The sequence below is a fragment of the Nicotiana tabacum genome, chromosome 4, assembly GCF_000715075.1.
Source record: "Nicotiana tabacum cultivar K326 chromosome 4, ASM71507v2, whole genome shotgun sequence".
In the NCBI taxonomy this organism is placed as follows: Eukaryota; Viridiplantae; Streptophyta; class Magnoliopsida; order Solanales; family Solanaceae; genus Nicotiana; species Nicotiana tabacum.
The window spans coordinates 10,885,843-10,910,765 of record NC_134083.1 but is presented as its reverse complement, the minus strand read 5'-3'; the positions used below and the strand labels follow the sequence as shown (position 1 = coordinate 10,910,765).

At 34.3% G+C, this 24,923-nt stretch overlaps 2 long non-coding RNA genes and 1 other non-coding gene across 9 annotated transcripts; all 3 read right to left on the bottom strand.

Moving 5' to 3' along the window:
- Nucleotides 1-1,117: 1,117 nt before the first annotated feature.
- TRNAG-GCC (transfer RNA glycine (anticodon GCC)) lies at nt 1,118-1,188 on the bottom strand. The gene has a single exon. It is a non-coding gene; the product is annotated as a tRNA-Gly (tRNA).
- A 248-nt stretch (nt 1,189-1,436) lies between these two features.
- On the bottom strand, nt 1,437-6,616 carry LOC107771093 (uncharacterized). Of its 6 annotated transcripts, XR_012708513.1 has the most exons (5): nt 6,025-6,616; nt 5,729-5,849; nt 4,348-5,632; nt 3,859-3,936; nt 1,437-1,741 (listed from the first exon to the last, which is right to left on the bottom strand). It is a non-coding gene; the product is annotated as an uncharacterized LOC107771093 (long non-coding RNA). The 6 variants fall into 6 exon arrangements; XR_012708510.1 differs by having other exon boundaries at nt 4,348-5,201; nt 5,457-6,616; XR_012708511.1 differs by having other exon boundaries at nt 4,348-4,425; nt 5,457-6,616.
- A 6,921-nt stretch (nt 6,617-13,537) lies between these two features.
- On the bottom strand, nt 13,538-20,020 carry LOC107806954 (uncharacterized). Of its 2 annotated transcripts, XR_012708507.1 has the most exons (5): nt 19,899-20,020; nt 19,570-19,644; nt 15,828-15,946; nt 14,546-14,997; nt 13,538-13,861 (listed from the first exon to the last, which is right to left on the bottom strand). It is a non-coding gene; the product is annotated as an uncharacterized LOC107806954 (long non-coding RNA). The 2 variants fall into 2 exon arrangements; XR_012708506.1 differs by having other exon boundaries at nt 14,546-15,946.
- Nucleotides 20,021-24,923: the final 4,903 nt, after the last annotated feature.

Sequence of the window (24,923 nt, the reverse complement as noted above, 5' to 3'; positions counted from 1 at the left end):
CTCTACTTTTCACATTATCATAGAAGGAGCAAATCTGATTACGGGCCTCACTGTCTTCACCATTTCATGCTACATGAGTCAATACAAAGTAAAAGATATCAGTTAAAGATGGTAGATGCATTAACTCATTTCTCCATTGCCCTACTCGATCAAAAGCTCTAGAAGAATAATGCCAAAAGCATAGATACCATTGCTATAAGTTAACTTTCTGGATATTTAGTAAAAATTGGACAATAGTGCTTGGATTTTTGTCTGCTATCTCCTTCCAAAAAAACTATTATTGCCACAAGCAAGGCAGTATTGAGCTATTCAGCAACTTTGGCAAGGAGAATTGATGCGAAAGTACTTCAATTTGTGTTCTCTTAGATAACTCAAGCAATGGTTACGCATTCTGAAAAGAAAATGTCTAGACGTGTTGATCTAGTAAAGATCAATATCATCTTTGCGTTTTTTTTTTCTGCTATAGAGGTTTGTTTAAATCCGGGATGTTACAACACCCAAATTTCATTATCTAGCACTTTTATTAGTTCCATTTGGTGCTCTGCCTTTCGCTCTTACCACCTTGCGTATTTGCTTTCATACCTTTTCTTCGTTCAACATCTTGGAAATTGGAATCGACACTGTGATATAACTCATATGTTCAAGATCTCCAGTGCTATCTCTTTAAAGCATCTTTCTTAGTCTCAAGATTTTGGCTCACATCACCAACATTGATTCAGTTGTGGTTAACACGAAGATATTAAACTTCAATAATTGAACAGCAGTCGATAGGAACATTACTCTCCACATTTGTTGATGTCAAATGTGGTATTTTCTTGGTAAACCTTTATAGTCATTGTTCATAGAGTATACCATGATCAATTGGTGGAACTGAGATACATGAGTTTAAGGTACTCATTCTAATAACCTGTTATTTGTGATATAGTCCCTAGGGGCAACATGTAAGTCCATATTTATTAGTTCATTGAAGAGATTTTAAGAAGTTCGACATGTATGCTTGTTTACAACAATATACCCAGTATTGTCTAGGGAGTGTAGTGTGCACGCAAGTACCAAAAAATCATATAAATACAGAATAAAAATAACAAAACAATAATGTGAAGAAAAAAAAAACTTTTGCACCAGCCGGGAATCGAACCCGGGTCTGTACCGTGGCAGGGTACTATTCTACCACTAGACCACTGGTGCCTTTTGTTTTGACATGTATGCTTGTTTCTACATCTATTATTGAACATGGATTATTTTAGGACATCCGAAAATTATGAAAATGGACAGATTTTCTTCTCCACTTCTCATCTTCTGAAAATGCATTTCGAAGAGATCCTGATCAAATCCAGCGCTAAAATATGTTTTCAGAAAAGATAAAAGAAAACATGTAATACAAGGCCTTCTTCAAGACTGGAACTTGCAGTTAAACTGAAAAATCAGCTTCAGCATAACATTCAAAATTGATCAAGATCAACAAGTTTTATTAGTCAGGTCAGAGGATTAGTATTGCAACTACCTCTACACATCAAAAGTTAACAAGACAAAACAATAGTAATAGTATCTAATAAGATCTACACTCTTACCGCCTAATAATAAATTAAAACTATACAGAAGCCAGAAGGAAACAGCTCACAAATATTTCAACTTCTTTTTTATGGTCAGCTAAATCTCCTATACTTCTCTCAAACCCTGCTTCATTTTCCGATCCATTTTCTCCTTCCAAATATCGAACCCTTTTCCTCAATTCCTCCAACTATCTCCAAGAAAAAAAAACATGTAAACACATGGCCTTCTTCAATATTGGTAGTACTTGTTAAAGAAAGAATGTGATAAACTCAAAACGTCAGCTACATTCCAGCAATTAAAGTTGATCAAAATCAATAATTTCTTATTAGTCAGAAAACAACATTAATACAACATTAATATCTAAGATCTACACTCCTGCCATCAAAACAATACAAAATATAATTATATAGAAGCTAAAGAATGCAGTTCATAACAATTAATCTTCTTCTCCTTCTTAATGTTTCAAGTTAGACTACCTCCCTTCCCTGAGCCCCTGCATGAGCGCGGAATGCTCCTTGCATTGGGCTGCATGGTCAGGTTGAAAAAACTGTGTAATACGCAATGGGAGCAAGCATCAATTTTATTTTTTATAAATGTTTCAGATATGAGGAACTTATTATGCTTTACAAAGTATATCTAAAACTCTCAAATATTTTCATTTCAAACGCACTTTGAAGAAACGCACTTTGAAGAGCTTAACAAGCAACCCAAAAATAGCAGCAGTAATCCATCACCTAAATTGAGCATCCAACTCGAGAAAATACTAAAGAATAAATCACCTAATTACCCCACATATTAGAAAACACGAATCATAAATATCATTGTTTGCTAGCATAGTCTGCATTAAATTACAGCATAGAGGATAATCAGTAAGGTAAGATTATATTTACAGGATAAAAGTGTAAAGAGAGTAGAAATAATAAGATTGATGAACTTATTAGCCCCCCTTACTTTTAGAAATTGAATACCCCCAATAAACAGAACCTTTAAGAGTTAATTCGGCACGTAGTTCAGTAAAACAAGGTACAGTTAATTTCTCCCCCAATGAAGTAATTTACCTACACAATAATACTTCAAATTTTATGTCCCATCATGTTTATCTTGGTTTAGTTAACATAAAATGAATGTAATTTACCAAACATCACATACAAGCTCACTCTATGTTAACTTTGTCCAGGGGGCGTGGGGAGCAACTGTAGGTCCATAACTCTTCTACAAAATGTGCTTGAAAGACCAAATTTGTGGAGGTTTACTCTTTATATCACAATGTGCTCTATACATCCATGATATGTTAAAAGTAAACAAAAATGTCCACAGTCACAATGTAAAAGAAAAATAATGTATCACTTTTCTCATTACTCTCTCGTGTGAAAAATCTTGACAAAATATGATCTTACTTAGAAATTTTAGGAGTTTATATTTGAAATGAGAAATTAAAATCCTTTTAAAAAAATATACAAACACATTTGAATCATTGAATGTGTTAAGGTAGACGATTAATAATGTCAAGGAGCTTATTTCTCCTAGTATATCCATAATGAGTACTTCTAATACCTTACAGTTAATGTATTCTAACAAAATACTCTTTGACTATCTATAATTAAAAAGAAAATATGCTTGTAATTCATACCTTACTATAAACTCTTCCAAACATGATATGTAATCTTCACCTAATTCAATAAGATTAAGAGTTTTTGACCTTTTACTTTAGTATCAACTCTTTCATTATAATGGCATGCATATGCTCTTTTCAATAAACCACACAGGTTTGATAACGTTATAAATACATACAAGTTATAATGAAGAACCTAGAAGAATCCTATTTAATTTATTCATTTTAGTATGCTTATAAACACAATAACTGAGAGTTTCAGACTTTCAGCAAATGATCAACTTTTTTTCTGCTGATGTTATTATTTACATAAAAGTCAGTTTTAGTTTATTAATGATGACTGAAAGAATACCCGAATAGCAATTCAGAGCTAATTATGGTAAGTTAAAAAGGAAATAAAGTCTCAGTGATTTCATATATACTACAGAGCACTAAAAGTTAAAGCATAATATAAGGTAAAAGTTTGCACATAATTACATTGGAAATACCTACAGCACTACAGGTTTCATAACATAAAATGGCAAACAAGGTTGTATTAAACACTTCAAACAAAGAGAATGTTGTTTCACTAACTAAAATGGTAAAATCTACCAAAACTCTGAATTTTTCAATCCAAAATCACATGTCTTACTATTATGGGGTTATGAAGGTCCATTGAACATGCCAATAAAATTAAATCACTCATTACTAACCTAAGAAGAGCACCGTCTTTCACCGACACATTTCTTAGAAACCTGCGACATGCTTCCATCACATCTTCTTCCTAGGGCCTAAAATAGGAAGTTATAGAAACACATTCATCAAAATCCAACTTATCATAGACATAGTTACTGTAATTTCTGCTGCTATGAAGTTAATCGATAGTGTAAATCGAACATGAGGATAAGCAATAGAGAGCAAAGTGAAGAAGATCACTTCCTTGGGAATTTGAAGCATAATATAAGGTAAAAGTTTGCACATAATTACATTGGAAATACCTACAGCACTACAGGTTTCATAACATAAAATGGCAAACAAGGTTGTATTAAACACTTCAAACAAAGAGAATGTTGTTTCACTAACTAAAATGGTAAAATCTACCAAAACTCTGAATTTTTCAATCCAAAATCACATGTCTTACTATTATGGGGTTATGAAGGTCCATTGAACATGCCAATAAAATTAAATCACTCATTACTAACCTAAGAAGAGCACCGTCTTTCACCGACACATTTCTTAGAAACCTGCGACATGCTTCCATCACATCTTCTTCCTAGGGCCTAAAATAGGAAGTTATAGAAACACATTCATAAAAATCCAACTTATCATAGACATAGTTACTGTAATTTCTGCTGCTATGAAGTTAATCGATAGTGTAAATCGAACATGAGGATAAGCAATAGAGAGCAAAGTGAAGAAGATCACTTCCTTGGGAATTTGGCTAACACTAAATTTTTCGAGGAAGTCGCATATAACAGGAAAGTTCGAGAGTAAATATATATAGAGTAAAAATTCTTCTTTGCAAGAACTTCTACCTGGTAATTACTGGCCAGCACTTGGACACTGTTTATACTCTGAGATAAGGATTTTGGACGGAATGCCTACATATTATCATACTCATCTTTGATAAAGAAAATAATTTCAGAATATTACAGTATGAACTGTTGGTTTCTTTAATATTCACATGTTAAACAGATCAGGGATAGACCAAAAATGAATTTCTGATTAGTCACAGAGCTACAAAATGTATACAAAACTGTGATGCCTCAGTCTACACCTCCTTACTTGAAGGACATAACTATGCTTCTTTAAAGATTAGACAATTTTCATGCTTTCATCTCTTAACCTGTTCAGTTGGAAAAATAAAAGACCTTTATCTCAGATTATAACATTAGCATTGCCATACTTCAGGATGATCATAAATCAACTTTTTTAACCTCCAAATATCACTCTAATCCGAAATTGCCCAAAGAAATAATTAAAATTCAAAGTCAATTTCTATAAGCGAGCATCACAGAGACATGCCTTAAAGAACAGTGCTCCTTTGAGAAATCACCTACGCAATTGAGTCAAGAGTGAGTTGAGGCCATGTTTGATAAGAGTAAAAACGCACCATGTTTCGAAAAGCTAAACTAAAAATTTCAAAAGTACAAAATTGAGTATACAAGACCAGTAAAACAGAATCATCGATACTCCTTTCCTACAACAATTTCTTTGGAATAAAAGCATAATATATATATATCACAAAGTAAAACAAATTGGGAAAAACTATAAAAGGGAAAAAAAAAAAGAAGAGGAGAATAAAACTCACCCGGTAATTATAGCAGCGTCGAACTAAAATCAAATACAGAGAGTTTGAGTGAAATGTCAAATAAATGCTTAACGTGAGTGCCATGAATCGTTTCAAGTGGCCACCCTTCCAAGTTCTACTCCACCACCACAAATATTACAGCCGATACACTGCTCGAAGGTAGCTTCACTCCTCAACTGAGCAAATTCGAGCAAAGTTGGTTAAGGCCCGAGAGATGAGGGAAAGGAGAGAGAAGAGAAGGCGGAGATGAATGTCATGAGGGAATTTCTCACTACTGAACAAATATTTTCACTGTCGAGCATTTTTTCAAGCTGGATTATATTTCAATGGGTATGATGAACGAACTTGACATCACTTTAAAAGTCGCTGAGATTTCCGTTGCGTAAACCATGTCTGTTACACAATCGTCGACATCATCACAACTCACAACAATAGACAGAGAGAGAAAGAGAGCAAACGATGGAGGGGGGCTGGTCGGCCACCGCCCAAGGACAAAACAAATTTACATAAATGGGCCTAAACAAATTGTGGGGAATAGAAAGACCTAAGGGTATAAATATAATTTCACCTGAAAGCTTGACGACGAAGAGGCGCTTCACTCCCGCTTCTAAATAGTACTAGATGGCCCGTGCACGTGCTGTGCACGGGCATATATCGACACCACTTTACAAAAGAGCTCCGTGACAAAGAAAGCAATACCATCAAATTGACTAATTAACATAATACGCTTCATACTGTATACATTCATTTGCAGAACAAAGTTGAAAAATTATATTCTTGAGCTTGATTCCATGTGAATGACGAAGAAAAAACAATTAGATTAATCATGTTCATGTTGGTGGTCCAACTAATACAAATGTTGATGCAGTATTGGATGGATTTTAACAGCTGCAATTGACAGCACATACTTGCACCTTGGTATTCTGGAAAGAAATTAGAAAAGAAAACTAAGCATTAGAATCTCTTCTGTTATTTCATTTCAGAAGGGCAACAAAATAAGAATCAACAAAGCTATGATCTACCAAGCAGGATTGAAACTTAATTCTAATGACAGATACAAATATAGAAAGGTACTGCCTTTTTTTTTTTTTAGAGATTTTGACCAAGTATAGATGAGTTTAAATTGAACTGTTTTGTTGAATAATTGAGCCAATCTATCCCCTAGATCCGGTCATCTAGCTGATTTACTGTTAGTCCCGCCAATATTGCTGTATTTGTAAATAATAATTCTGCAAAATATAAGTTAGCGTAATGAAATAATAATTAATTCGAGCCCACTGAATTCACAGTGTTTCCTTAAGGAATTTAATCCCCTCCTAATACCCAAGGTAATGGATTATTTCCTCCCAGGATAGAACGAATCACACACTGGTGTAGAGGTACTTCAAACCCCAGTGTTTCAGCGAACACAAAGTTCGGTAGCAAATCACACTTACAGTTGCTTTGTTTGAAGTTAAAACAATGCAGAATGAAGGAGTAGAAACTCAGAAAATCGTATGGAAATACTGAGAGGATTGAGTGCAATGTATAGCCAAATCTGTTGAGCGATTTCAGGATTTCAGTTTGTGTGTTGAGTGTTGAGTATCTTTCTTCAACATCTGCTGCATATATATATAGCAGCCAGTGTTGAAGAAGACCAAACGTCCACCCTCCATGGTAGAGCAAGCATTAACTTGTTTGTGGAGCAAGCACATTCATATTTGTGGAGCAAGCACATTCATGGTGGGAAGAGCATTAGGCAGCTGCCAAATGGTCAATACACGGATTGGAAAATATCCGTTACAAATGCGGATAATCTTACGTTAATATTTACTATTAACAAATAAATTTGGTCCAAAAAATTAATCAATCAATCGATCATTTGACCAAATCCAAATCCGAAGCCGAAGCCGTAGCCGAGCCGAGCGAGCGACGGCGGCGCGAGGCTTGCTTTCTTCTTAACTCTTTAAGAGCTACAAGAAGAGCAATTATATATATACCCACCAAAAATCTCTTCCTCTTCCAATATGGGACAATGTCTCATTGTCAAGAGAGGGAAACTTAAAATTTTACTCAAAAAATTCATTTTCCCTCCATTTCCCATTCACCCTCATTTTAAGACTATTTCATCTTAAAAATTAAAACCTCAACAATCCCCCACATGAATGGGGAATGGCTATATCACGGAAGTATGCATGAAAAAATTGTGTGATTTACAAGCAAGGATTAATCGCATCTGGATAAGTAGGTTTCCCTTTGAACTTTCCGTAGTAAACTTATGTCGGATATACTCGGTCAATCGGTAGATTTGATATCTTTGAACCGTCGATCTTTGGTGTATACCTAGACAACCATAAGTCACACAATCAACCCTTAACCGTCTTTGGTTCTCATTGTTGTATTCGTTTCAGCCATGAACACTGCCTGGTTTCATAAGTGCGTAGAGAACTGGCCTTACAAAGTTCTCCTTGAAGCGGCTAATACTTCACACTTACATAGGTGATTCCTAAACGTGTCATCCTGTAGATACACTATTTGATATACCCCGTATCAAATTTAGAAATCATTAAAAAGCCTTAGTGTTTTATCCTTGGTACTGAACATTGTCTCATCACGAGAACAGACTAAAATTTTATTTGACAATGTTGAACCGTCATTAATGACTTTGTTTGATCTCCTTGAACCTAGATCTTGGGATTTTCAGTCTTCTAGGTAGAGTTACCGCCACAATGACTTGTTCTCGGCCATAGCCCCATTCCCCTTGATGATTTCTCAACTACCTCTCTAGTTAGGCCTTTTGTAAGTGGATCCGACACATTATCACTTGACTTTACATAGTCAATCGTGATAATTCCTCTAGAGAGTAATTGTCTAACGGTTTTATGTCTTCGTCGTATATGACGAGATTTACCGTTATACATAACGCTCCCAGCCCTTCCAATTGCCGCTTGACTATCACAATGTATGCATATTGGTGCCAACGGTTTGGGCCAAAATGGAATGTCTTCCAAGAAATTCCGGAGCCATTCAGCTTCTTCACCGGCTTTATCTAAGGCTATGAATTCAGCCTCCATTGTAGAGCGGACAATACATGTTTGTTTGGACGACTTCCAAGATACCGCTCCTCCACCAATAGTGAATACATATCCACTCGTGGACTTAGAATCAGTTGAACCGGTGATCCAATTTGCATCATAGTATCCCTCAATCACCGCAGGGAAATTACTGTAGTGCAATTCAAAGTTCTTGGTATGTTCTAAATATCCCAAAACTCGTTTCATTGCCATCCAATGAGATTGGCCTGGATTGCTCGTATATCGACTCAGTTTACTTATAGCACAAGCTATATCTGGTCGTGTACAATTCATGATATACATTAAGCATCCCAACACACGAGCATAATTCAATTGTGATATGCTTTGGCCTTTGTTCTTTGCTAATGCAAGATTCACGTCAATTGGAGTCTTTGCAACTTTAAAGCCCAAGTGCTTGAATTTTTCAAGTACTGTCTTAATATAATGAGATTGTGACAATGCCAGATCTTGAGGAGTCTTATGGATCTTAATTCCCAGAATTAAATCAGCAACTCCCAAGTCTTTCATATCAAACTTGCTATTGAGCATACGCTTAGTAGCATTTATGTTGGCAATGTCATTACTCATTATCAGCATATCATCCACATATAGGCAAACAATGACTATGTGATTTGGAATATTTTTAATATACACACATTTATCACATTCATTTATCTTAAAACCATTTGACAACATTGTTTGGTCAAATTTTGCATGCCATTGTTTGGGTGCTTGTTTTAGTCCGTAAAGAGACTTAACAAGTCTACATACCTTCTTTTCTTTACCTGGAACCACAAACCCTTCAGGTTGTTCCATGTAAATTTCTTCCTCCAACTCTCCATTTAAGAAGGCCGTCTTAACATCCATTTGATGAATTTCAAGACCATACACTGCAGCTAATGCTACTAACATCCGTATGGACGTAATTCTTGTAACTGGAGAGTATGTATCAAAGTAGTCTAGACTTTCTCGTTGTCTATACCCTTTGACTACGAGCCTTGCCTTGAATTTATCAATAGTGCCATCATCTTTGATTTTTCTCTTAAAAATCCATTTAGAACCCAAAGGTTTATTTCCAGGAGGAAGATCAACCAATTCTCATGTATGGTTGTTCAATATGGATTATATTTCACTATTGACTGCCTCTTTCCAAAACAATGATTCCGAAGAAGTCATAGCTTCTTTAAATGTTTGAGGCTCATTCTCCAATAAGAAAGTCACAAAATCTGGTCCAAATGAAGTAGATGTTCTTTGACGTTTACTACGTCTTGGATCCTCCTGATTACATGTACTTTCTTTTGTTTCTTCCCGAGGTCGTTTAGATCCTTCACCAAACGACTCACATTCCTTTTTATACGGATATATATTTTCAAAAAACTCAGCATTATCTGATTCTATAACCGTATTATTATGAATGTCGGGATTTTCTGATTTATGAACCAGAAATCGATATGCTTTACTATTTGTCGCATATCCTATGAAAATACAATCAACAGTTTTCGATCCTATCTTTACCCTTTTGGGTTTAGGAACTTGCACTTTTGCCAAACACCCCCACACTTTAAAATAATTCAAGTTGGGCTTCCTTCCTTTCCATTTTTCATATGGAATGGATTGTGTTTTGCTATGGGGCACTCGATTTAATATTCGATTAGCCGTAAGAATGGCTTCCCCCATAAGTTCTGTGGCAAACCAGAACTTATCAACAACGCATTCATCATCTCCTTTAATGTGCGATTCTTTCTTTCCGCAATCCCATTAGATTAGGGCGTGTAAGGGGCTGTTGTTTGATGAATAATTCCATATTCTAAACATATTTCTTCAAAAGGAGATTCATATTCACCACCCCTATCACTTCTTATCATTTTTACTTTCTTGTTAAGTTGCGTTTCAACTTCATTTTTGTATTGCCTGAATGCGTCTATTGCTTCATCTTTACTATTCAGTAAGTAAACATAGCAATATCGAGTACCATCGTCAATAAAAGTTATGAAATACTTCTTTCCACCGCGAGATGGTATTGACTTCATGTCACAAATATCTGTGTGAATTAAGTCTAAAGGATTTGAATTCCTTTCAACTGACTTATAAGGATGTTTAACATACTTAGATTCCACACATATTTCACATTTTGATTTTTCGCATTCAAACTTGGGCAGTACTTCCAAGTTAATCATTTTCCGCAAGGTTTTATAATTGACATGACTCAAACGTACATGCCATAAATCATTTGACTCAAGTAAGTAAGAAGAAGCTGAAATATTATTATTGTTTTCCACAACCATTACATTCAGATTGAAAAGGCCCTCGGTGAGGTAACCTTTTCCTACAAATATTTCATTCTTACTAATGACAACCTTGTTGGACACAAAAACGCACTTAAAACCGTGCTTAACAAGAAGTCCAGTAGAGACTAAATTCTTTCTCATTTCGGGAACATGAAGGACATTGTTCAAAGTCATGACCTTGCCAGAAGTCATTTTCAGAAATATCTTCCCATATCCTTCAACTTTTGCTGTTGAAGCATTTCCCATATAAACTGTCTCTCCGGGTCCAGCAGGAGCATAAGTAGCAAAAGCTTCTCTAACTGCACAAACATGGCGAGTGGCTCCTGAATCAAACCACCACAGTTTAGGATTTCCCACCAAGTTACATTCAGAAAGCATGGCACACAAGTTATCAACATCATCATGCTTTACTAACATGTTTGCTTGACCCCTTTTCTTGTCTTTCTTCGGAGCACGACACTCCGTAGATTTGTGTCCGGTTTTCCCACAGTTGTAGCAATTTTCACTGAACCGCTTCTTGCTTGGGTTGTATTTCGGACCAGAAGCCTTCTTCCTCTTTTTGTTAGCTTCAACAATATTTACTCCCATTATTGTTGAATTTCCACGGCCTCTCCTTTCAGCAGCTTTATTGTCCTCTTCGATTCTCAACCGAACAATGAGATCTTCAAGGGACATTTCCTTTCGTTTGTGTTTCAAATAATTTTTGAAGTCCTTCCACAACGGAGGCAACTTCTCAATCATTGCTGCTACTTGGAATGCTTCGTTGATGACAAGACCTTCAGCAAGTAGATCATGAATAATCACTTGCAATTCCTGGACTTGGGTAATAACAGACTTGCTATCTACCATTTTGTAGTCCAAAAATTTTGCGGCAACGAATTTCTTCATCCCGGCATCTTCAGTTTTATATTTCTTTTCAAGCGCATTCCACAATTCTTTTGACGTCTCCATGCTACTGTATACATTATACAGATTATCATCTAGTCCGCTAAGAATATAATTCTTGCATAAAAAATCAGAATGCTTCCACGCTTCAATCACGAGAAAGCGTTCATTCTCTGGAGTTTTATCTGGCAGATCAGGAACATCTTCCTTGATGAACTTCTGTAGACATAACGTAGTTAAGTAGAAGAACATCTTCTGCTGCCAGCGCTTGAAATCAATCCCGGAAAATTTTTCGGGTTTTTCTGCCGGTGCCAACGCCGGTGTTCGGCTTGTCGATGCGTTGGCAGTCACCATCGGAACAGCTTGGTTTTCGCTTTCAGTCGTCATTTTTTCTGTAAAAGAATGACACAAACAAACGTTTAATAAACGTTTTCAAACTGGAGTAAAAATCACATAGATTTTAATCTTCCAACAAAACGCCACGAAGGCTTTACTCTCCAAAACGGGAGTACACAAAACCACAAAGGTTTTAGTTTGCAGAATAATAAGAATAACACAAATACAGAAATAAATATTAAATTCCTTAAGATTGTTAGTCCCGCCAATATTGTTGTATTTGTAAATAATAATTCTGTAAAATATAAGTTAGCGTAATGAAACAATAATTAATTCGAGCCCACTGAATTCACAGTGTTTCCTTAAGGAATTTAATCCCCTCCTAGTACCCAAGGTAATGGATTATTTCCTCCCAGGATAGAACGAATCACACACTGGTGTAGAGGTACTTCAAACCCCAGTGTTTCAGCGAACACAAAGTTCGGTAGCAAATCACACTTACAGTTACTTTGTTTGAAGTTAAAACAATGCAGAACGAAGGAGTAGAAACTCAGAAAATCGTATGGAAATGCTGAGAGGATTGAGTGCAATGTATAGCCAAATCTGTTGAGCGATTTCAGGATTTCAGTTTGTGTGTTGAGTGTTGAGTGTCTTTCTTCAACATCTGCTGCACATATATATAGCAGCCAGTGTTGAAGAAGACCAAACGTCCACCCTCCATGGTGGAGCAAGCATTAGCTTGTTTGTGGAGCAAGCACATTCATGTTTGTGGAGCAAGCACATTCATGGTGGGAAGAGCATTAGGCGGCTGCCAAATGGTCAATACACGTAATATTTACCAAATGCGGATAATCCTCATTTTAAGACTATTTCATCTTAAAAATTAAAACCTCAACACATACAACTGTGAACATGAGGGAAAAGGGTACATCGTATTTTCTTGCTATCAAGAAAACAAAGACTAATGGAAACCAACAATAATATTCTTTACCAAAATGGAGAAATAGAAAAAGCAAGGAGAAAGACAATGACTTAGACAACCTACTGTAAAATTCATGTACTCCTTTAATCATCTCTATTTTCAGGAACTTCTTATCATTTTTCTGCAACACTGCGCTCGATAAAACTTATGTCATGTATACATAGAGAAGAAGTTTATTATGTCAACATCTGCTCCTTTTACGTACCCTAGCAGATTATTTTCCCAAATATTGCTGGCCTGTCCATAATTCTTTTTGATTCTCTAGTGATGCGAAAATCAACAATAGAACCATGAAAAGTAAAATTAAGGGCCATTATGATAGGCAACCACTTACAGCTAAAGTAGCTAATTACAACGTCATGCGTACCTATGTTAACACATGTGGAATTTTTCCAAAAAAAGAAATTAAAGGTAAGAATAAAGGTTTCTCAACCAAATAACCTATCTTATGCTCATTGATCAAAGATAGACAAAGATGTGATAAAAGAATTCTTACTGCGCCAGGCCCATGTCATATGTATTAGCATTAGGACCAATAGTGCACCTTTTCCTAAGGCTCCCTGTCAAACACAGGAAGTGAAGTAGATTTGGCATAACCCTTTATCTCTTGGCCAGGAAAGCTCCTCATTTTCGGAGGTTGCATTACTTCATAATAAGCCAGTTTCTCAAAGCACATTAAATTAAGACCCAACAATTCCTATTTTGCTACTGAGCATCACAATTCGCAATATTAAAATCGCGCAGGATCCACCAGCTCTCACAGTTCGAGACATTGTCATTCTTCTTGAATTTGTGATTTAGGATAAGTATCTCAAGTTGTGCTTGCACTGAAATTGTTGGCATCCCTATGAATCATCTATCCTAAACACCAGAAAGCAATCTTAGTATGAAATCATTTGTCCTAAATACCAGAAAGTGCTCTTACATAAAAATATAGTAAACTTTCATTATTATATTTATCTCATCATGCTTCAATAGCACATAGAGGAAGGGTAGAGAGCCCGAGTATTCTGGAATGCTATATCTAATCCATTTGGACCCCTGTATCAATTCTGTAAATCTAGGCTAGCCTATTTCTCTTTTTAGATCTTAATGGCATAATTACTTTTGAAAAGGAAATAAACAGTGAGAATATCCTACACTTCCACTTGCAAGATCTTATGCACTCAACCAAGGCACAGTCGTAGATGTATCCTATACTTCAACTTGCAGAAAATATAATCAGACCAAAAAAGGAATTTGATACTTTCACAGAGAACAAGCATTCAGCATGCGGAAATAGTGTAAATCTTATGTCGGGCATTCTTCCTACTTTTTCAAGAGTCTATGTTTGATTTATGCTCAAAGCAATATAAACACATACTCTAAACTACGAGAGTCAGAGATAAATGTAATTAGCATTTTCCATTCCTACTATATGACTCCTATCTGCATTAGAAGAGATATTCACTTTGTTGAAAATAAAAGCAGAATATTTCAAATGCTAGGTCAATCAGATAAATAAATTGATAAAGTCTATTAAAATGAATGACAATATAAGCTTACCTTATAAAATACAGCTCCAAACACCTGGGCTCTAAGAAACTAAAATTGAACCTGCAAAAGCCTTCAGCTACAAAAATAGAGATTTGTAATCTGCCAAAGTATCATGAGCAAAGATAGAAGTAGCTCTAATTTACCTCAACGCGGGGAAGCAGCAGCTACTGCTAAAGTGCAACAGGAACAAACTAATTTGAAACCTCACTGGTTAGGAAATGTCAATTTTTTGGGTTAATCCTAGTTCTGTCATCCAACTCTGTACGCAAGCACGTAAGTACAAAAGTTCAACTAAAAATTTTCCATTAAAACTTTGAAGGTGACATAGTAATTATCTACCTTAGTAACTCAAATTTATAAAGATTTATTATTTTCAATGCCAATCCATGTACGATTAAGAAAGCAGTACCTCTCAATACCTGTTCTCCTCAGTTTGATGATGGAGATATATGAGTTGACTTCTACATTTTTAAATGAGCATGATAGACACGTATAAGCATAGTCAATGATCAAATGTGATATTAATGGTCATTCTATCAAGTAGAGATGCTTAAATGGAAAACACAAGAGTTTATATACCGGCTTTAACATTCGGTGCAAGTTTAGGGGACACTTAGACCATTTTGTCTAAAATTATAAACAAAAAGTTTTAATGCATTTATTTATAATGATAATTAAAAATGAGGATAAATATTTTTGTTGAAAATATTTACCCACTGTTGATTAAAAAAGAGAATAATAATTTCTGAAATATGAATTCTTTGAAACTCTTAGGTGGGAAAAAATGCAAATTGTAATAAGTAATAAAGGTGTATGCAATGTGAAAGTGTAAAAAGACAGGCAAAATAGTAGTCCTATTTTTCAAATTTACTTGGAGGAGGATTGATATCGAATTGAGAAGCGACTGATACATATATTTATACATGTATAAACTAAATAGCATTTGTATTATCGACTGATCTAATTCCAATTCACTTGGAAGATTGATGAGAGTAATCAATAGATTTACTGGTTGTAAAAGAGAATTTCAATTCTAAATATATAATTAATTGAGGAAGTTCCAAATTCAACAGTAAACCGAAGAAAAATTCCATTGTGTTCATCATATAAGTATAGTGAGAGGTCGTTGATGACAGCGGTGGAAATATTTATAATTCCGACAAGGACAATCATAGATATTATTATTGTAAAAATGTTAAGTTGGGGCAGGCAGAAAAGTAGTCCTTTTTTTTTTTTTCTGTTCTGCTTCACAAAAGACCAACAACTGACAGATAGAAAAATTACAACATACCTAGTGTAATCCCACAAGTGGGATCCGAGGAGGGTAGTGTGTACGCAGACCTTAACCCTACCTTGTGACGGTAGAGAGGCTGTTTCCAACAGACCCTCGGACAGGTAACAAAATTATAACTGTAAAAGGAAGCAACAAACTCTATTCAAACTATTATCAGGTAAGAAGAGGGAGAAGACATACAAACATAATGAGGACAACTATTGGTAACAGCTCATAGCACATCTAATAATAGCAAATGGAGACATTCTAGTTTGAATGTCGCTAATTTTTATAAGTGAGATACTGTAGAAACCGGAATTCATATTAAATAAGAGTCAAACTACTGGTTGTTCAATTATTACCAAGGGGTGAAGAATGTGCATACACAGGAGAGGTATTTTTCCCTTAATTCTTGAAATCATGTCCTTAAAAGCAAATAATAATGCTAACAGAAATTAGCTCCTACATTATATCCCTCTTTTCCTTCTTATAACACAGCAGTTCTTCCTCTTGATAATGATGAATGGTTGATACTGTCACACCTCCTTTTTCCCGAGGGGTAGGGGTAGGGGTAGGGGTAGGGGAGTTTTTCCAATTTAAGTGACATTATTCGAAATAGGATTATTTATTTAATTCAGAGTCGCCACTTGGGATAATTATTATGGTGTCCCAAGTCACCAGTTTATTTTAGAATCCCAAATCGAGGAAATTGACTCTATTTATGGTCCGCGAACACAGAAGACCGGGTAAGGAATTCTGTTAACCCGGGAGAAGGTGTGAGGCACTCCCGGATTCTGTGGTTTTAGCACGGTCGCTCAACTATTAATAATTGACCTAATTTTCTAGTTTATTACATGTTTTAGAACCCTTTATGTGTTAATGCTTTTATACCACTTTTAATTATTTTAAACGATTATGAAATTTATTTAAACAAGTCGCGATGTCGCACACTCGCTTGTTTTTGTACATATTGCGAACCGCGGCACGTGAAACGCACCCGCGATCTACAACATGTTGATTTTTATTATTTGAAGTTGGGATCAAGTCGCGTGAAATGCGCATTTGAGTTTAGAATTATGTATCATGACTATGCCACGGGAACCGTACCCATAGTCACGATGATTTATTATTAATCGCGCCTAAAGCAAGCTACGAGGTTCGGATATTATTTATTCTCCTAAAATTTGAGATTAGTGAGGCCATGAATTATGAAATCAATTATGGAAAAGGATAAGCTTTTTCTCTTAATTATTCTGGCCCAAATAACTTAAAATTGATCATAGCACAATTGACTTTTTAAAGTCAATTAATGAGTATGCCCAGTTACTAGTTCATCAAGGTACTCCACTATCCATTAGTCAATTGCAGTAGTACATGTTTCATTAAGCAAAGCTCAACCACTGGGCCCAATTATCTTTTTTTTTAAAATCCAAACCTCATTTTTCAATTTCAACTAGCAGACATGGATTTTATCCCCAAAGTTCAAACATTCACTACGTACCCAAAAACCATGTTTTCATCAATCTTCATGTTAATCAAACAAAAAAGTAACAAAATTTAACAAAGCTAATGAGACCTAACAATTAATACAGAAAAAAAACATTTCAATCTTCATAAAGCTAAATAAGATCAAATTATATATTCAAGCATAATATCTTAACAAAACAATGATGGGAGAAATGGACCTTTACAAGACTGTTTTGAAGCTCGGATAATGGACAAGGATGCAAATGGAGCCTCGACCAAAATCGACAAACGGAGCTCGAACTCGACGACTCAACTTTGGAGCTGTTGTTTTCTGTACAAAAGGGGACTGTTTTGCTCGGTTTTCGGCTCGTTTTTGTCGTGCTTTTCAGCTTGGTTTCCAGTTGGTTTCGGGGTTAGAGTTTGGTGATTTATTGCTGTATTTTTTCGAAAGAAAGCCGAAGAAAGAATGACACGAATAGAAATTCTCTTAACGTAGAATAAGCAAAAACATTTCTCTCAATTCCCTCCTCCCTATTTTTTTCTCCTTCTCTTTTTTCTCTTCTATTTATAGAAAAACTTTCGAAAATTTTTCAGTTTTGTTTTTTTATTTTTTTATTTTATTTTTTTTAATTAAAAAGAATTCCCACTTCTCATTTTTGTTAAAAAAAATAAAAAATAATTCCCCACTTTCCTTTCCTTTTATTTTTTAATTTCTTGCTTTTTTTACTTTTATTATATTTAAATTCCCACTTTTATACTTTTCTTTTTTTATTTTCCACTTATTTTACTTTTCTTTTCTTTTTTTAATTTCCACTTAATTTTACTTCTTTTTTTTTTTTTTCAGCTACCCTTACTTTTATTTTTTAATTCCAACTTTCTTTTACTTTTCATTTTTAAAATTTTCACATTCTTTTACTTTTATTTTTATTAATTTTCCACTTTCTTTTACTTTTTTTATTAAACAATTTCCACCTACTTTTACTTTTACTTTTTACTTTTATATTTCTACTTTTCCTATTTTTTTAATTCCCATCCGAAATTTGTTTAAAAAAAAAAAATAATTAATTTTTATTTATTTTCGGTTTTTTAATTCATTTTATTTAAAAATAAAGATAAAAATAAAAATAAAAATAATACTAATAGTAATAATTGACATTTTAAATTATTATTAATTTTTACCCTATATATATATATATATATATATATATATATATATATATATAAGGTAATAAAAATTCAAATATAGTCAAAAATTAGGTGCTCACAGATATCGAATATGGTTCATCTTTAGACGTTTGCTGTCATATGCATTTAAGCACTTATGGTCCACGAGGTTCGTGAAAGAAATCTTGAGTACTATGGTCCATATATAATTTTAGTATATTTCATAAGTCAATTGCAATCTTTCAAAATTTATTTCCGAAAAAATTGTAATTCATCTTTACAACTTTTAATTTAAAAAAAGGAATGCAAAGGAGAAAAATTTACATGTGAAGGCCTTGTGTCCATCAAAAAATTGACCAGCTCACTTGAAAATTCAAATTTCAATCACAACAAGATTTGCTCACTAACTATGCTAAGACCTCTATCAAAAAGGCTTCAAACCAGATGCATCAAATTTGAATCTACTGGGCATCACCTTAATGTAAATGCATGAAAGAAAGATGGAAGGAAAGGAATCGTGATACCATGGCAAATTGCTCAAGAAAACCTAGGAGAAACAGCACACATTCATGTGCATTTGTAACCCAGCAATTGAAACCAGCACCATGTTTGCTTTCGTACACTATGCTAAATCGGACAGAAGGAATAGGTCTTTTGATTGTCAGAGAAATATATTCTTGCCCTCTTATCTAGTCAATGTAAGACTTTCATACGCAAGATCTAAGTAACTATAAAAATCTCAGTTTTATAATACACATTCACCCATATTCGTTTCTCCCATATCCGCACATGTCTAATATTGTTATTAAAGATGTGAAGATACCACCAGTATATTAGAGCTCTATTGAATACCACTCATCTTTAAGGATGGAATCACCTGCACACTATATAAGGTAAGGGGCCCAAAATGTACCCGGGTAAAGAATCCTAAATAGCCGATGCACTAAGGATCAAATACATATCACGAATGATGAGAAAACCCAACTAAATCTTTGGCATGCATGTAGAAATCCAACAAATAAAACGTCTGAAGAAAAAACATATGTCAACCAAAAGAACAGGAAACTAACGTATACCCATCAAATTGTGACTACCAACAAACAAAGGAAAATTACAGAAAAAAACTCACCAAAATGAATAGACTTCTACACGACTGTTTTCTTCTCCTTTCATCTCCGACAGATTAGATAATTGTTGAGCATGTCTGGAAGAACAGAAGAAAAGAAAAATGCAGGTGTTAATTAAAGATTATATCCGAACAAACATACATGATTGAAGCACTAAAACTAAAAATTTCACCAGAAAAGCAGAGAAATCGAAAAGGAAAACAAAAAGCAGATAACAAGCAAACAAATAATAATTAAATTAAACAGAAAAAACGTAGAAATACTAAGCAGAGAAACCTGCAGATTTAAAATAAACGCTGAGAAGAAATGATAGCAGTGAATAATAACTCACCATAACAGATTCCGGAAGCAGGAGACGGAGAGAATGAAAGGGTATTTGATTTTTAGTGTTTTTGCTATGTCTTCCTTTAACACGTGGAACCTTGGGAAGAAAAGGAAAAGGCATGATTTGTGTTGCCTTAGGTCTTAAAGTGGAAAAAATGGGATTCGTGGGTTACATCTGAAAATGAAAGGATGTGTGTATTTACGATGTTACCCTTCGTAGTACTACAAACCTTCACTTATTATATAGTTATCGTAGTACTACAAACCCGTTATGAAAATAATTGTTGTGGATGTCTATTTATTACCCCACTATAAATAATCTTCTTGAAAAAGATTATCCATTTAATATTCTGTTGAAATTTATCTACAAGCAGCTGATACATGCAGGTTGCAAGTAGCTCAATGAAATGATTTGCAGCAGCTTTTTATTAAACAGGCAGGTTGCAAGTAGATCATGCAGATAGCTTACAAGCAGCTAAAGAAAAGCCTTGCAGCTGCTTCCTGAAAAGCCTCGCAGCTGCTTCCTTTCTTCTATAAATAGAGAAGTTTTCAGTTCATTATGTACAACAGTTTAAAGTTGAATAAAAATATCAATCTCCCTCTATACTTGTCTTCAGTTTCTTTACTTTACTGCCTTTATTTTATAACACGTTATCAGCACGAATTTTACCATTTTGAACACTTATATTTAATTTATATTCGAGAATCCTAATTCGGCAAAAAGCAAGGAATTGGGAAGACCCATAAACCCCCCAAATGATACGAAAAGGTTGATTGTGCAATCTTAGGGATATATATAGGAAAGCTCTTTTTCTTTTAGTTCTATGTACAGAGGGATCCAGAGCAGAGGTTTATAAGGGTTCAAGAACGATTTGCTCAGATGCTTCGGCCCAGGGTCAGAGCTACTCTGGAGTATTTGTATCTTTCCATCGCCGTCACTCTTTTCTCTATTCTCGTCGTTATGCACGCCAATTATGTTCAACAGCCTGGCTGCTCAAGTGAGCTGTCTAGAGTGAACATCTCAGAGGCACAGCTTATTCAAAACAAATGTTCATCTCCAATGTAACGCCTCCAATGTAATGTGACGCTCTTAACTCCGTGGTCAAATCTTGTTTATTCCAAGTATCATAAAGCAGATTATATCCTTGAGGCGGTGAATTTTTTTTATATGGAGTAGTGATATAGATATCACTTAGAGTAGTGATGTAGATATCACTTACATATGAAGTGGTCAAATTTGCGTAGATTATTTGAGCCATTTGCTTATATTTTAAATATCTTTATCATCGCTTAATTTGTTATATGTTACGCATGCAGTACCTATTTTGATATTTATTTTCATCCTAATTATCTTAATAAAGGATTATAAAGTGGATAACATTGTTAGATCCACTTAAACTCTAGCAGAGTTTGCAAGAAATATACAACCGCCAGAAATGGTTATGTTTCGTATATCTCATTGTAACTAAATTTTGTTAACCACCAGAAGTGGTATATGCCTATGACCACCAGAAGTGATAATTTTGGCTTTCTATGATTACAATTAAAGATAAGCTAGAGAAATATTCTCTATATTACATGCATGCCTCGATTTGCTCCTGAACTAGTAAATATTTTAAAAGAGGTTGAAGCATCATAATTGATGTGATTAATGCGCGTTCAGATAATTATATTCGATTTCCTGAAGGATGAGAATTTCTGATAAATATTAATCCATTCCCTGAAGTGAATGTGACAATATTTATAAAGTCGTAAATATGAACGTGCTCTTGATATAAATATATTGCAATTCACCTCCAGAAGAGGTAATATGATTGAGAGAATATATACTCAATTTTTCGTATTTTAATTTGCTCCTGAAGAAGTAACACAATTGAAATTTTCTCCCGAAGCAGGAAAATATTATGAAATTGTGTTTTTTTGTGCGTAAATAAAATAATGAGCTATTCAAAGTTATTTTTGAAGCACATTTTCATTCCCTGTAGTGAATGAAGAAATACCATAACTCACCTCCGGAAGAGTTAGAATAACAGATGATATAAATATTATTTTTGTGGCATAAAGATCATTGTCGCACGTACCTGTTATACGTAAAACATCTTGGATAATTTTATTAAGTATCATTCTAAGGCAAAATCATTCTTGTAGAATACTTTCTACTACAATCACATTGATATATTATGATTAGTTGTTATTAACTACCCCGAAGAAAATAACAACTCATGTATATTTCCCTGAAGGATGTAATGACTATGTGGTTGTCGCTTTGATATAAAATATTCATATGTTAATGGCGTTTCTCCTGAAGGAGACACAAAGTTGGTGGTAAAAAATATTGAAATTCTTGATTTCTTACATTTATAAATTTAGAATTGTCTTTATATTGTTTATTTGATTATGATTTTCTCTCATGATACCGGAAGTGTCTGAGCAATATTTGATAGTACAAAATGTATCAACAACTCCTGAAGAGCTAGATATTTGTCTAGAAGACACATGACACCAGTAGTGTCCGATAAATATTAGATTGTGGATAATAAACGAAGGCTCTCGAAGAGCTTATATACAAATATGTCATTCTTATTATATGATTATGGTCAAAACATATGATGTAGTAAACCCGAAGTTTACTGATACAAATGGCTATCATATTGAGACTACAAATGATTAAAAGATTGAAAATCTTCACGTTTCCACAATCATATGGGGTAAATATGTATGTGAGAAGTTACCCGTCTTATTCTTTAAATTTGTACTACATCATGTATCACAGTATACCAGAAGTTTACTAATGCAAAAGCAGCCACAGTAAATCAAAAATTTACTGATACAAAAGTAGCCACAGTAAATTAGAAGTTTACTGATGCAAAAGTTTATGCCATAGTAAACCAGAAGTTTACTTAGAGATAGCACATGCCATGATAAACTTTAAGTTTTCATTTGCCATTTTTAAATGAGCTATTTGAGAATTCAGATAAGCATATACTGAAGAACTAGAAGATTCTTAAAGAATTCTCTTGTATTGCTTGTTCTCATAATAATTTGATTATACCAACTAAAGTTGGGACTACAATCCCCGAATTCTGAAATATATAAAAGGTGAATATGAGCTCATTCACCTATCATGTGAACCACTTATATATGCATATATAAGATGGTTACATGTATGTTTATATTGTCAACCTGCAGTTTGACATTTGAAATTGTTTTTCTCAATTAAGAGCATAATTTTCAGATTATGAAATCAAAATAATTCATTTTGATGATGCTGGTTTATATCCAAGCTAGTTTAGCATTGAATACCTCTTATTAATGGCTAAACTATTGCTTATGAGAACAAAGCCTCATGTGTTGGTCTAAGATTTTCTAAATTGCATACAACAGCACTTGTATGCATCAGACTAACAAAATATGATAAGTCATCCCCTCACAATTGGTTTAGGATCAGAAACCAAATATTTTTACTATCTAATAACTTTTGATGTGTGGTATATGATTAATTTCTCTACCACAATGCACAATGATATATTTTTCAAAGAAGATTTGGGATATATGTTAGTTTTTCTAACATTTGGGTGATGGAATAAAACAGTTGAAAAATATACTATATGAATCGAATTATCATTAATATGATCCTCGCTTAGAAGATAATTCAAGTCAAATGCCAGAAGCATTTGCTGATCCAAAATTAAATATCATATTTCAGCTGCAAATGCTCCTATTAAAATTAAGTTAATGAAGGATAGAGTTTACTGTACGCATGAAGCGTAGTAGACCAATCGGTTCCAAAGGTAACAATTCTTGAAAAGAATAGGAGCAAATGATCAAAATGATCATAATAAGGAGGAAATAAGCTCCGGAAGAGCCCACGACATAATATTTCATGAAACTCCGGAAGAAGTTCAGGTACCTGAAAATAAAGAAAGTGATGAGATCTCAACAAGTTATGTCGCTTGCGAACCGATATGAAATGATCGTCGACGATATATTTGATACAATATAGTGCACAATATTGTAAAAGATTGTGAGGATCGGACCTGTAGTCCAGACACCTGAAGATGTCATGCCATCTAAATGCAAGGCATAACCTATATGACTCATTTGATTAAGTCTATATGAAGATCCCTGAAGGATTTAAAATGCCTGAAGCATATAGTTCAAAGCATCGTGAAATGCATTCAATCAGAGTACAAAGATCTTTGTACGGTTTAAATCAATCTGGGCGCATGTGATATAATCGCCTCACTGAATTGATGAATGAAGGTTATGTAAATGAAGGCATTTGTCCATGCATTTTTACAAAGAAAACAACATCATAGTTTATTATACTTGTTGTTTATGTTAATGGCATAAATATCATAGGAACTTCAGAAGAGCTCCATAGGGAAAAACTTTGTCTTAGTCTGCAAATTGAATATTTAGCAGACGAGATCTTTATCCATGAATATGTCTATACAGAAAAGGTCTTAAAATGCTTTTACATGGACAAAGCGCACCCATTAAGTACACCAATTGGGTGTTCGATCACTCGAAGTGAATAAGGATCCGTTCTGACCTCCAGAAGAGGATGATGAACTCCTTGGTCCTGAAATACTCTATCTCAGCACAATTGATGCACTTATGTATCTTGTTAATGCTACAAGGCCTGACATTGTATTTTCTGTTAATTTACTAGCAAGATATAGCTCTTCTCCTACACGGAGACATTGGAATGGGATTAAGCATATATTGCGATATTTAAAGGGAACTCTTGATATGAGTTTGTTTTATGCTAACAAAGGTAGTGTAGATCTTGTTGGTTATGTAGATGCAAGTTATTTATCTGATCCCCATAAAGTTCGATATCAAATCGGGTATGTGTTTATATGTGGAGGTATTGTCATATCATAGCGCTTCACAAAGCAATCTATTACTGCTACTTCTTCAAATCATGTTGAGATAATAGTTATTCATGAAGTAAGTAGGGAATGCATATGGTTGAGATCAACGATTCGTTTTATTCGAAAAAAATATGGGTTGGAATGTGATAAAA